The following is a 14033-nucleotide window of genomic DNA, read 5'->3' on the forward strand; positions in this document are numbered from 1 at the left end:
CTTGACTGAAAACTCACTTTCAAGAAAAGTTATGGCTGTTTTGTATCACAGGTCACAAATATTTTTTTCCCAGCGAGAGAAGGCAAAAATGAAAACTTCATGCATAACTCCTGTATTTTTAGGAAAACTGCCTGAAATCCACGTCTAACTTCAAGTTTATGCATCTTTCTATGCTTTCAGGTTGAAACTTGACTTAAAACTCATTTTGAACAAAAGTTATGGCTGCTTTTTATTACAGGTCACAAATAGTGTTTTCTCAGCGAGAGAAGGCCAACATGAACAATTCATGCATAACTCCTGTATTTTGAGGAAAACTGAGTGAAATCCACCTCTAACTTCAAGTTCATGCATCTTTCAATGCTTTCAGGTTGAAACTTGACTGAAAACTCACTTTGAACAAAAGTTATGGCTGTTTTGTATCACAGGTCACAAATAGTGTTTTCTCAGCGAGAGAAGGCAAGAATGAACACTTTATGCAGAACTCCTGTATTTTTTGTAAAACTGCTTGAAATCCACCTCTAACTTAAAGTTTATACATCTTTCTATGATTTCAGGTTGAAACTTGACTGAAAACTCACTTTGAACAAAAGTTATGGCTGTTTTGTATCACAGGTCACAAATAGTGTTTTCTCAGCAAGGGAAGGCCAAAATGAACACTTCATGCATAACTCCTGTATTTTGAGGAAAACTGCCTGAAATTGACCTCTTACTTAAAGATTATGCATCTTTCTATGCTTTCAGGTTGAAACTTGACTGAAAACTCACTTTCAAGAAAAGTTATGGCTGTTTTGTATCACAGGTCACAAATATTTTTTTCCCAGCGAGAGAAGGCAAAAATGAAAACTTCATGCATAACTCCTGTATTTTTAGGAAAACTGCCTGAAATCCACGTCTAACTTCAAGTTTATGCATCTTTCTATGCTTTCAGGTTGAAACTTGACTGAAAACTCACTTTGAACAAAAGTTATGGCTGTTTTGTATCACAGGTCACAAATAGCGTTTTCAATGCGAGAGAAGGCCAAAATGAACACTTTATGCATAACTCCTGTATTTTGAGGAAAACTGTGTGAAATCCACCTGTAACTTCAAGTTTATGTATCTTTCTTTGCTTTCAAGTTGAAACTTGACTGAAAACTCACTTTGAACAAAAGTTATGGCTTTTTTGTATCACAGGTCACAAATAGTGTTTCCTCAGCGAGAGAAGGCAAAAATGAACACTTCATGCATAACTCCTGTATTTTGAGGAAAAATGCCTGAAATCCACCTGTAACTTGTCTTTTATTCATCTTTCTATGCTTTTAGGTTGAAACTTGACTCAAAACTCACTTTGAAGAAAAGTTATGGCTGTTTTGTATCACAGGTCCCAAATAGCTTTTTCTCAGGGAGAGAAGGCCAGAATGAACACTTCATGCATGACTCCTGTATTTTGAGGACAACTGCGTGAAATCCACCTGTAACGTCTGTTTTATTCATCTTTCTATGCTTTCAGATTGAAACTTGACTTAAAACTCACTCTGAACAAAAGTTATGTTTTTTTTTTTTTACAGGTCACAAATAGTGTTGTCTCAGCGAGAGAAGGCCAAAATGAACACTTCATGCATAACTCCTGTATTTTTAGGTAAACATAGTGAAATCCACCTCAGTTGAAACTTGACTGAAAACTCACTTTTAACAAAAGTTATGGCTGTTTTGTATCACAGGTCACAAATAGCGTTTTCTCAGCGAGAGAAGGCCAAAACGAACACTTTATGCATAACTCCTGTATTTTTTGGAAAACTGAGTGAAATCCACCTATAACTTCTCTTTTATGCATCTTTCTATTCTTTCAGATTGAAACTTGACTGAAAACTCACTTTAAACAAAAGTTATGGCTGTTTTGTATCACAGGTCACAAATAGTGTTTTCACAGATAGAGAACGCCAAAATGAACACTTCATGCCTAACTCCTGTATTTTTTGGAAAATTGAGTGAAATCCACATGTAACTTCAAGTTTATGCATCTTTCTATGCTTTCAGGTTGAAACTTGACTTAAAACTCAATTTCAACAAAAGTTATGGCTGTTTTTTTTATCACAGGTCACAAATAGTGTTTTCTCAAAGAGAGAAGGCCAAAAGGAACACTTCATGCATATCTCCTGTATTTTGAGTAAAAGTGAGTGAAATTCACCTATAACTTCTGTTTCATGCATCTTTCTATGCTTTCAGGTTGAAACTTGACTGAAAACTCACTTTGAACAAAAGTTGTGGCTGTTTTGTATCACAGGTCACAAATTGTGTTTTCTTAACGAGAGAAGGCCAAAATGAACACTTCATGTATAACTCCTGTATTTTGAGGAAAACTGCCTGAAATCCACCTCTAACTTCAATTTGATGCATCTTTCTATGCTTTCAGGTTGAAACGTGACTGAAAACTCACTTTGAAGAAAAGTTATGGCTGTTTTGTATCACAGGTCACAAATAACGTTTTCTAAGCGAGAGAAGGCCAAAATGAACACTTCATGCATAACTCCTGTATTTTTAGGTAAACATAGTGAAATCCACCTCTAACTTCAAGTTTATGCATCTTTCTATGCTTTCAGGTTGAAACTTGACTGAAAACTCACTTTTAACAAAAGTTATGGCTGTTTTGTATCACAGGTCACAAATAGTGTTTTCTCAGCGAGAGAAGGCCAAAATGAACACTTAATGCATAACTCCTGTATTTTGAGGAAAACTGCCTGAAATCCACCTTTAACTTCAAGTTTATGCATCTTTCAATGCTTTCAGGTTGAAACTTGACTGAAAAGTCAATTTGAACAAAAGTTATGGCTGTTTTGTATCACAGGTCACAAATAGTGTTTTCTCAGCGAGAGAAGGCCAAAATGAACACTTCATGCATAACTCCTGTATTTTGAGGACAACTGCATGAAATCCACCTGTAACTTCTCTTTTTTGCATCTTTCTATGCTCTCAGGTTGAAATTTGACTGAAAACTCACTTTGAACAAAAGTTATTGCTGTTTTGTATCACAGGTCACAAACAGTGTTTTCTCAGCGAGAGAAGGCCAAAATCAACAGTCCATTCATAACTCATTTATTTTGAGGAAAACTGCGTGAAATCCACCTGTAACTTCAAGTTAATGCATCTTTCAATGATTTCAGGTTGAAACTTGAATGAAAACTCACTTTGAACAAAAGTTATGGCTGTTTTTTATCACAGGTCACAAATAGTGTTTTCTCAGCGAGAGAAGGCCAAAATGAACACTTCAAGCATAACTCCTGTATTTTGAGGAAAACTGAGTGAAATCCACCTATTACTTCTCTTTTATGCATTTTTCTATGATTTCAGGTTGAAATTTGACTGAAAACTTATTTTGAACAAAAGTTATGGCATTTTTGAATCACAGGTAACAAATAGCGTTTTCTCAGCGAGAGAAGGCCAAAATGAACACTTCATGCAGAACTCCTGTATTTTGAGGAAAACTGCATGAAATCCACCTGTCACTTCGAGTTTATGCATCTTTCTATGGTCTCAGGTTGAAACTTGACTGAAAACTCACTTTGAACAAAAGGTATGGCTGTTTTGTATCTCAGGTCACAAATAGCGTTTTCTTAGCAAGAGAAGGCCAAAATGAACACTTCATGCATAACTCCTGTATTTTTCGGAAAACTGAGTCAAATCCACCTGTAACTCAAGTTTATGCATCTTTCAATGCTTTCAGGTTGAAACTTGACTGAAAACTCTCTTTTAACAAAAGTTATGGCTGTTTTGTATCACAGGTCACAAATAGAGTTTTCTCAGCGAGAGAAGGCCAAAATGAACACTTCATGCATAACTCCTGTATATTTTAAAAACTGCATGATATCAACCTCTAACTTAAAGTTTGTGCATCTTTCTATGCTTTCAGGTTGAAACTTGAATGAAAACTCACTTTGAACAAATGTTATTGCTGTTTTGTATCACAGGTCACAAGTAGTGTTTTCTCAGCGAGAGAAGGCCAAAATGAACATTTCATGCATAACTCCTGTATTTTCAGGAAAACTGAGTGAAATCCACCTAAAACTTCAAGTTTATGCACCTTTCTATGCTTTCAGGTTTAAATTTGACTGAAAACTCTATTTGAACAAAAGTTAGGGCTGTTTTGTATCACAGGTCACAAATAGTGTTTTCTCAGCGAGAGAAGGCCAAAATGAACACTTCATGCATAACTCCTGTATTTTTATGTAAACTGAGTGAAATCCACCTGTAACTTCAAGTTTATGCATCTTTCTATGCTTTCAGGTTTAAATTTGACTGAAAACTCAATTTGAACCAATGTTATGGCTGTTTTGTATCACAGGTCACAAAAAGCGTTTTCTCAGCGAGAGAAGGCCAAAATGAACACTTCATGCATAACTCCTGTATTTTGAGGAAAACTAAGTTAAATCCACCTGTAACTTCTCTTTTATGCATGTTTCTATGCTTTTAGGTTGAAACTTGACTGAAAATTCACTTTGAAAAAAAGTTATTGTTGTTTTGTATCACAGGTCAAAAATCGCATTTTCTCAGCGAGAGAAGGCCAAAATTAACACTTCATGCATAACTCCTGTATTTTGAGAAAAACTGCCTGAAATCCGACTGTAACTTAAAGTTTATGCATCTTTCTATGCTTTCAGGTTGAAACTTGACTGAAAATTCACTATGAAAAAAAGTTATGGCTGTTTTGTATCGCAGGTCACAAATAGTGTTTTCTCAGCGAGAGAAGGCCAAAATGAACACTTCATGCATAACTCCTGTATTTTGTGGAAAACTGCCTGAAATCCACCTATAACTTCAAGTTTATGCATCTTTCTATGCTTTCAGGTTGAAACTTGACTAAAAACTCACTTTGAACAAAAGTTATGGCTGTTTTGTATCACAGGTCAAAAAGCGTTTTCTCAGCAAGAGAAGGCCAAAATGAACACTTCATGCATAACTCCTGTATTTTGAGGAAAACTGACTGAAATTCACCTATAACTTCTCTTTTACGCATCTGTCTATGATTTAATGTCGAACTTTCACTTCGAAGTCATTTTGAAAAAAAATTTTGTCTTTGATGATCAAGGTTCACGAAGACTGTTCTCAAAACAAAAGAAGACTTTTTTATCATTTCATGCAGAACTCCATTAGTTTGAGTAAAGCTGGCTTAAAATCACTTGTTACTTCAAAAGTTGTCATCATTCTGTGTTTTCAGATTTGAAGTTCACTGAAAGGTCAGTGTGATAAAGAGTTCCAGCATTTGTGATCACAGGTCACACAATGCCTTTTACCTGCGAGCGTCCTCTGGAGTGAACACTTCTTGCTGAACTCCCTTATTTTCAGGAAAAATGACTGAAATCCACGTTTCATGTCGAGGTAATGTCATTTTCAGTGTATTCAGGTTGAAACTTGTCGGAAAACTGACTTTGAACAAAAGTTATGGCTGTTTTGTATCACAGGTCACAAGTAGTGTTTTCTCAGCGAGAGAAGGCCAAAATGAACATTTCATGCAAAACATCTGTATTTTGAGGAAAACTGAGTGAAATCCACCTCTAACTTCAAGTTTATGCATCTTTCTATGCTTTCAGGTTGAAACTTGACTGAAACTCACTTTGAAGAAAAGTTATGGCTGTTTTGTATCACAGGTCACAAATAGCGTTTTGTCAGCGAGAGAAGGCCAAAATGAACACTTCATGCAGAACTCCTGCATTTTGAGGAAAACTGCCTGAAATCCACCTGTAACTTCAAGTTTATGCACCTTTCTATGCTTTCAGGTTGAAACTTGACTTAAAACTAACTTTGAACAAAAGTTATGGCTGTTTCGTATCACAGGTCACAAAAAGCGTTTTCTCACCGAGAGATGGCCAAAATGAACACTTCATGCATAACTCCTGTATTTTTAGGTAAACATAGTGAAATCCACCTCTAACTTCAAGTTTATGCATCTTTCTATGCTTTCAGGTTGAACTTTCACTTCGAAGTCATTTTGAAAAAAAATTATGTCTTTGATGTCACGGTTCACGAAGACTGTTTTCAAAACAAAAGAAGACATTTTAAACATTTCATGCAGAACTCTATTAGTTTGAGCAAAGCTGGCTTAAAAGCACCTTTTACTTCAAAGGTTTTCATCATTCTGTGTTTTCAGATTTGAAGTTCACTGAAAGGTCAGTGTGATCAAGAGTTCCAGCATTTGTGATCACAGGTCACACAATGCCTTTTACCAGCGAGAGTCCTCTGGAGTGAACACTTCTTGCTAAACTCCCTTATTTTGAGGAAAACTGACTGAAATCCACGTGTCCTGTCAAGGTAATGTAATTTTCATTGTATTCAGGTTGAAACTTGTCTGAAAACTCACTTTGAACAAAAGTTATGGCTGTTTTGTATCACAGGTCACAAATAGCATTTTCTCAGGGAGAGAAGGCCAAAATTAACACTTCATGCATAACTCCTGTATTTTGAGGAAAACTGACTGAAATCCACCTGTAACTTCAAGTTTATGCATCTTTCTAAGCTTTCAGGTTGAAATTTGAGTGAAAACTGACTTTGAACAAAAGTTATGGCTGTTTTGTATCACAGTTCACAAATAGTGTTTTTACAGCGAGAGAAGGCTAAAATGAACACTTCATGCATAAATCCTGTATTTTGAGGAAAACTGCGTGAAATCCACCTCTAACGTCTGTTTCATTCATCTTTCTATGCTTTCAGATTGAAACTTGACTTAAAACTCACTCTAAACAAAAGTTATGGCCGTTTTTTTTTTACAGGTCACAAATAGTGTTTTTTCAGCGAGAGAAGGCAAAAATGAACACTTCATGCATAACTCCTGTATTTTGAGGAAAACTGAGTGAAATCCACCTGTAACTTAGAGTTTATGCATTTTTCTATGCTTTCAGGTAGAAACTTGACTGAAAACTAACTTTGAACAAAAGTTTTGGCTGTTTTGTATCACGGGTCACAAATAGCGTTTTCACAGCAAGAGAAGGACAAAATGAACACTTCATGCAGAACTCCTGTATTTTTTGCAAAACTTCATGAAATCCAACTGTAACTTCAAGTTTATGCATCTTTCAATGCTTTCAGTTTGAAACTTGACTGAAATTTCACTTGGAACAAAAGTTATTGCTGTTTTGTATCACAGGTCACAAATAGTGTTTTCTCAGCGAGAGAAGGCCTAAATGAACACTTCATGCATAACTCCTGTATTTTGAGGAAAACTGAGTGAAATCCACCTGTAACTTAAAGTTTTATGCATCTTTCTATGCTTTCAGGTTGACACTTGACTGAAAACTCACTTTGAAAAAAAATTATGATTGTTTTGTATCATAGGTCACAAATAGTGTTTTCTCAGTGAGAGAAGGCCAAAATGAACACTTCACGCATGACTAATTTTTTTTTTGAAAACTAAGTGAAATCCACCTGTAACTTTAAGTGTATGCATCTTTCTATGCTTTCCGTTTGAAACGTCACTGAAAACTCACTTTGAACAAAAGTTATGGCTGTTTTGTATCACAGGTCACAAGTAGCGTTTTCACAGCGAGAGAAGGCCAAAATTAACACTTTATGCATAACTCCTGTATTTTGAGGAAAACTGTGTGAAATCCACCTGTAACTTCAAGTTTATGTATCTTTCTTTGCTTTCAAGTTGAAACTTGACTGAAAACTCACTTTGAACAAAAGTTATGGCTGTTTTGTATCACAGGTCACAAATAGTGTTTTCTCAGGGAGAGAAGGTCAAAATGAAAACTTCATGCATAACTCCTGTATTTTGAGGAAAACTGACTGAAATCCTCCTATGATTTAAGGTCGAACTTTCACTTCGAAGTCATTTTGAAAAAAAATTATGTCTTTGATGATCAAGGTTCACGAAGACTGTTCTCAAAACAAAAGAAGACTTTTTAATCATTTCATGCAGAACTCCATTCGTTTGAGCAAAGCTGGCTTAAAAGCACTTGTTACTTCAAAAGTTTTCATCATTCTGTGTTTTCAGATTTGAAGTTCACTGAAAGGTCAGTGTGATCAAGAGTTCCAGCATTTGTGATCACAGGTCACACAATGCCTTTTACATGCGAGAGTCCTCTGGAGTGAACACTTCTTGCTGAACTCCCTTATTTTCAGGAAAACTGACTGAAATCCACGTTTCATGTCGAGGTAATGTCATTTTAAGTGTATTCAGGTTGAAACTTGTCGGAAAACTGACTTTGAACAAAAGTTATGGCTGTTTTGTATCACAGGTCACAAGTAGTGTTTTCTCAGCGAGAGAAGGCCAAAATGAACATTTCATGCATAACATCTGTATTTTGAGGAAAACTGAGTGAAATCTACCTGCAACTTCTTTTTTATGCATCTTTCTATGTTTTCAGGTTGAAACTTGACTGAAAACTCACTTTGAACAAAAGTTATGGCTGTTTTGTATCACAGTCCACAAATAGCGTTTTCTCAGCGATAGAAGGCCAAATTGAACACTTCATGCATAACTCCTGTATTTTGAGGAAAACTGAGTGAAATCCACCTGTAACTTCAAGTTAATGAATCTTTCTTTGCTTTCAGGCTGAAACTTGACTGAAAACTCACTTTCAACAAATGTTATGGCTGTTTTGTATCACAGATCACAAATAGTGTTTTCTCAGCGATAGAAGGTCAAAATGAAAACTTCATGCATAACTCCTGTATTTTGAGGAAAACTGAGTGAAATCCACCTGTAACTTGTCTTTTATGCATCTTTCTATGCTTTTAGGTTGAAAATTGACTAAAAACTCACTTTGAAGAAAAGTTATGGCTGTTTTGTATCACAGGTCACAAATAGCTTTTTCTCAGCGAGAGAAGGCCAAAATGAACACTTCATGCATAACTCCTGTATTTTGAGGAAAACTGCGTGAAATCCACCTGTAACGTCTGTTTTATTCATCTTTCTATGCTTTCAGATTGAAACTTGACTTAAAACTCACTCTGAACGAAAGTTATGTTTTTTTTTTTTTTACAGGTCACAAATAGTGTTGTCTCAGCGAGAGAAGGCCAAAATGAACACTTCATGCATAACTCCTGTATTTTTAGGTACACATAGTGAAATCCACCTCTAACTTCAAGTTTATGCATCTTTCTATGCTTTCAGGTTGAAACTTGACTGAAAACTCACTTTTAACAAAAGTTATGGCTGTTTTGTATCACAGGTCACAAATAGCGTTTTCTCAGCGAGAGAAGGCCAAAACGAACACTTCATGCACAACTCCTGTATTTTGAGGAAAACTGAGTGAAATCCACCTTTATCTTCTCTTTTATGCATCTTTCTATTCTTTCAGATTGAAACTTGACTGAAAACTAACTTTGAACAAAAGTTATGGCTGTTTTGTATCACAGGTCACAAATAGTGTTTTCACAGATAGAGAACGCCAACATGAACACTTCATGCATAACTCCTGTATTTTTTGGAAAATTGAGTGAAATCCACATGTAACTTCAAGTTTATGCGTCTTTCTTTACTTTCAGGTTGAAACTTGACTGAAAACTCACTTTGAACAAAAGTTATGGCTGTTTTGTATAATAGGTGACAAATAGGTTTTTTATCAGCGAAGGAAGGCCAAAATGAACAGTTCATGCATAACTCCTGTATTTTGAGGAAAACTGCATGAAATCCACCTTTAACTTCAAGTTTATGCATCTTTCTATGCTTTCAGGTTCAAACTTGACTGAAAACTCACTTTGAACAAAAGTTAAGGCTGTTTTGTATCACAGGTCACAAATAGCGTTTTCTCAGCGAGAGAAGGCCAAAATGAACACTTCATGCATAACTCCTGTATTTTTTGGAAAACTGCATGAAATCCACCTGTAACTTCAAGTTTATGCATCTTTCTATGCTTTCAGGTTGAAACTTGACTTAAAACTCAATTTCAACAAAAGTTATGGCTGTTTTTTTTATCACAGGTCACAAATAGTGTTTTCACAAAGAGAGAAGGCCAAAATGAAGGCAAGGCAAGTTTATTTGTAGAGCACAATTCATACACATGGCAACTCAAATGCTTTACAGTTGCAGAAAAATCTTAAAATCACAAAAAGGCAGATAAAATCATAAAACATAAATAGAATCATTAATTTAAAGAAAAGGAGAAGAGTGCAGATAAAATACTTTCAGCTGTCGTATGCACGACTGAACAGAGTAGTTTTCAGCCTGGTCTTAAACATTGTCACAGTTGATTCCTGTCTCACTTTTTCTGGAAGACTGTTCCAGATTTTAGTTGCAGAAAACTGGAAAGTAGCTTCACCATGTTTAGTCCTGACTCTGGGCCCCTGTAGGAGACCTCTACCTGAGGTTCTCAGAGACCTGGAGGGTTCATATGGGTCTAACATGTCAGAGATGTACTTCGGTGCTTGACCATGAAGAGACTTGTATACAAGCAGAGCTGTCTTAAAGTCTATTCTCTGAGCAACAGGAAGCCAGTGCAGAGATCTGAGCACTGGACTAATATGGTCGTATTTCCTGGTTCTAGTCAGGACTCGAGCTGTGGCGTTCTGAATGTATTGTAGTTGTTTAACAGCTTGTTTAGAGATACCAGTGAGCAGGCCGTTACAGTAGTCTAACCTACTGGAGACAAATGCATGGATTCGTCTGTCCAAGTCTGGTTCAGACACTATACCTCTGATTTTGGCAATGTTTTTTAGATGGTAAAAGGCTGCTGATATTAGTGACTTTATGTGGCTGTTAAAGTTCAGATCTGAGTCCAATATTACCCCCAGATTTCTAACCTGTTGTTTTGGTTTTAGAGAAAGGGATTCAAGGTGACTGATCACACTTTCTCTTTGCTTCTGTGGCCCAAAAACGATTAATTCCGTTTTTTCTGAGTTTAGCTGGAGAAAGTTGTTTTGCATCCACATGCTTATATGTTGGATGCAGTGGAAGAGTGAATCCGCAGGTCCATGTTCACCTGCTGTCAGAGACACATAGATCTGAGTGTCGTCTGCATAGTTATGGTAGGACACATTATGGCTGCTTATTAGTTGGCCTAGTGGAAGCATGTATAGGTTGAACAAGAGGGGCCCCAAGATTGAACCTTGGGGGACACCACAGGTCATGGCCATTTTGTCTGAGCTGCAATTTCCAATTTCAACAAAGTATGTTCTCTCCTCAAGATAGGACTTGAACCACTTTAGAGCAGAACCAGAGATTCCTAGCCAATTCTCTAGCCTCTGTAAAAGGATCTCATGGTCAACTGTGTCAAAGGCAGCACCCAAGTCAAGCAGGACTAAGACTGAGACTTTGCCTTTGTCTGTGTTTAGGCGGATGTCATTTATCACCTAGATCAGAGCTGTGTCAGTGCTGTGGTGGGGCCTAAAGCCAGACTGGAAAGTATCAAAAGCATTGTTGGACAGGAGAAAGTCAGTGAGTTGTTGATAAACAACTTTTTCGAGGACTTTTCCTAGGAATGGCAGGTTTGATATGGGCCGGTAGTTGTTCAGAACCATGGCATCAAGACTGCTTACTTTAAAAGAGGCTTAATGACCGCAGTTTTCAGGGCCATTGGAAATGTTCCAGTCTCAAGTGAAATCTTAACTAAATGAGTAACTTTTGGTAACAGGCTGCTCAGCACAGTCTTTAGAAATCTAGTGGGTAACTCATCAAGGCAGCATGTAGATGAACTCAGACCTGAAATAATCTCTTCGACTGTTTTGTCACTGACAGGAGTGAAATGTGCCAGCTCTAGGTGTTCAGGTGGATGCTGGGCTATCATTTGTGTCTTAGAAATGATAGCTTTTTTAATATCTTGAACTTTATCACTAAAGAATTTTGCAAATTCATTGCATTTTGATATAGAAATGAATTCTAAGGGCAGTGGAACCGAAGGGTTTGTTAATCTGTTTACAGTAGTAAACAGAACTCGAGAATTACCATTCGAGTTTGTAATCACTTCAGAATACCTCTCCCTAGCTCTTCGTAAAGTCTGGTTAAACATGGATAATTTTTGTCTATAAATGTCATAGTCAACCTGTAGCTTTGACTTGCGCCATTTCCGTTCGGCTCTCCGGCACCCTCTTTTTTGTGCCCTGACAGAGTCTTCATTTCTCCATGGTGCTTTTTGTCTGTCTTTAACTATTCTAACCTTAAGGCAAGGCAAGGCAAGGCAATTTTATTTGTATAGCCCGTTTTCACAAACAGTTTGTCTCAAAGGGCTTCACATGGCATCATAACAACATCCTCTGCCCTTAGACCCTCACATCGACTGAGGAAAAACTCCATAGAAAACCCTTTTAACAGGGAAAAATCTGAGAAACCTCAGGGTGAGCAACAGAGGAGGGATCCCTCACCCAGGACGGACAGACGTGCAGTAGATGTTGTTACAGACAAGAAAACAGTTTACAATACAAAATGTGGGAAACACGGAAATGTTAATAACAGCTGAAGAAGGAAGCTTCTGGTAGGGGAGGCAGGGAGAGCAAGCCAGCTTGATGGGGGACTGGATGGCAGACTTGTTCATGGAAGGGGAGCGCAGGCCGGTGTAACAGTAGGGAATAAGGGGGGGGGGGGCGATGCAGGCGGCGGTTGGGGCTCCGGTGGATCTGTGGAAACACAGAGAGACTGCGAGACACCAAGGCCAAACTACAAAGTGCAACAAGTAAAATGTGCAGGGAGGAGAGGAGGAGAGAGGGGGAGAGGAGAGGAGAGGAGGGAAGGGCTCAATGTAACCTGATGTGTCCCCCAGCAGTCTAAGCCTATAGCAGCATAGCTATCAATGGTTCAGAGCTACCTGAACCAGTCCTAACTGAAGGCTCTGTCATAGAGGAAGGTCTTAAGCCTGGACTTAAACGTAGTTAAAGTGTCTGCCTCTCTGACCCATGGAGAGAGCTGGTTCCACAGTAGAGGAGCCCGGTAACTAAAGGCTCTACCTCCCAGTCTGTTTGTATTGATACTGGGAGTCACTAAAAGACCTGCATTCTGGGAGCGGAGTGCTCTGGTCGGACAGTAGGGACTAATGAGCTCTTTCAAATAGGATGGAGCTTTATCATTGAGAGCCTTATAAGTTAGCAGAAGGACTTTGAAGTCGATTCTAGATCCTACAGGAAGCCAGTGGAGAGAAGCTAAAGTGGGAGAGATGTGTTCTCTCTTCTTAACTCCCGTCAAAACCCTCGCTGCAGCGTTCTGGACCAGCTGGAGACTCTTTAGAGAGTATTTAGGACATCCTGACAAGAGAGAGTTGCAGTAGTCCAGCCGAGAAGTGATAAATGCATGCACCAGTTTTTCAGCATCACTCTGGGAAAGGATATTCCTAATCTTAGCGATACTTCGAAGATGGAAGAAGGCGGTCCTAGTCACATGCTTTATGTGGGAGCTGAAGGAAAGGTCCTGGTCAAAAATGACCCCAAGGTTCCTTGCAGTTGTACTCGAAGTTAGGGTGATGCCATCTAGAGTAGAGATCCGATTCAAGAGTGTGTCCCTGTGGTGTTTAGGTCCAAAAATGATTACCTCAGTTTTATCTGAATTGAGCATTAAGAAGTTAGAAGACATCCAGGATTTAATGTCTTTCAGGCAGTCTTGCAGATGAGTAAACTGGCTTGTGTCGTCTGGCTCCATCGACAAGTAAAGTTGTGTGTCATCTGCATAACAGTGGAAGTTGATCGAGTGCTTCCGGATTATGTCACCTAATGGGAGCATGTAAAGAGTGAAGAGAATCGGTCCTAAAACTGAACCCTGTGGTACACCATATGTAACTCTGCTATACTCCGAATGGTCATTATTAACATGAACAAACTGAAACCTGTCAGATAAGTAGGACTTAACAGGAGCAATGGTGTCCAAGACATTCAAAACACTTGATGTATACGAGTTTAACAGATCATTAACATTAGAACCAGAGGTGTTTTCAAAAGCAACCATTTCCATAAACTGTGTCCTTGTTTTGTCATTTATGAGTCTTCTCCGAACCATTGACGACCCATGTGCTGGCTTGGGTATAACAGACAGATTAAAGAAAACACAAAAATGATCTGATAATGCAATATCCATGACATTAACACCTGAAACAATAACCCCTTTTGTAATGAGCACGTCCAGTGTGTGCCCTCTGTTGTGA

This window comes from Aulostomus chinensis, unplaced genomic scaffold (assembly GCF_037954235.1).
Source record: "Aulostomus chinensis isolate RoL2024-O1b breed Wild unplaced genomic scaffold, RoL_Achi_v1.0 HiC_scaffold_28, whole genome shotgun sequence".
Lineage (NCBI taxonomy): Eukaryota > Metazoa > Chordata > Actinopteri > Syngnathiformes > Aulostomidae > Aulostomus > Aulostomus chinensis.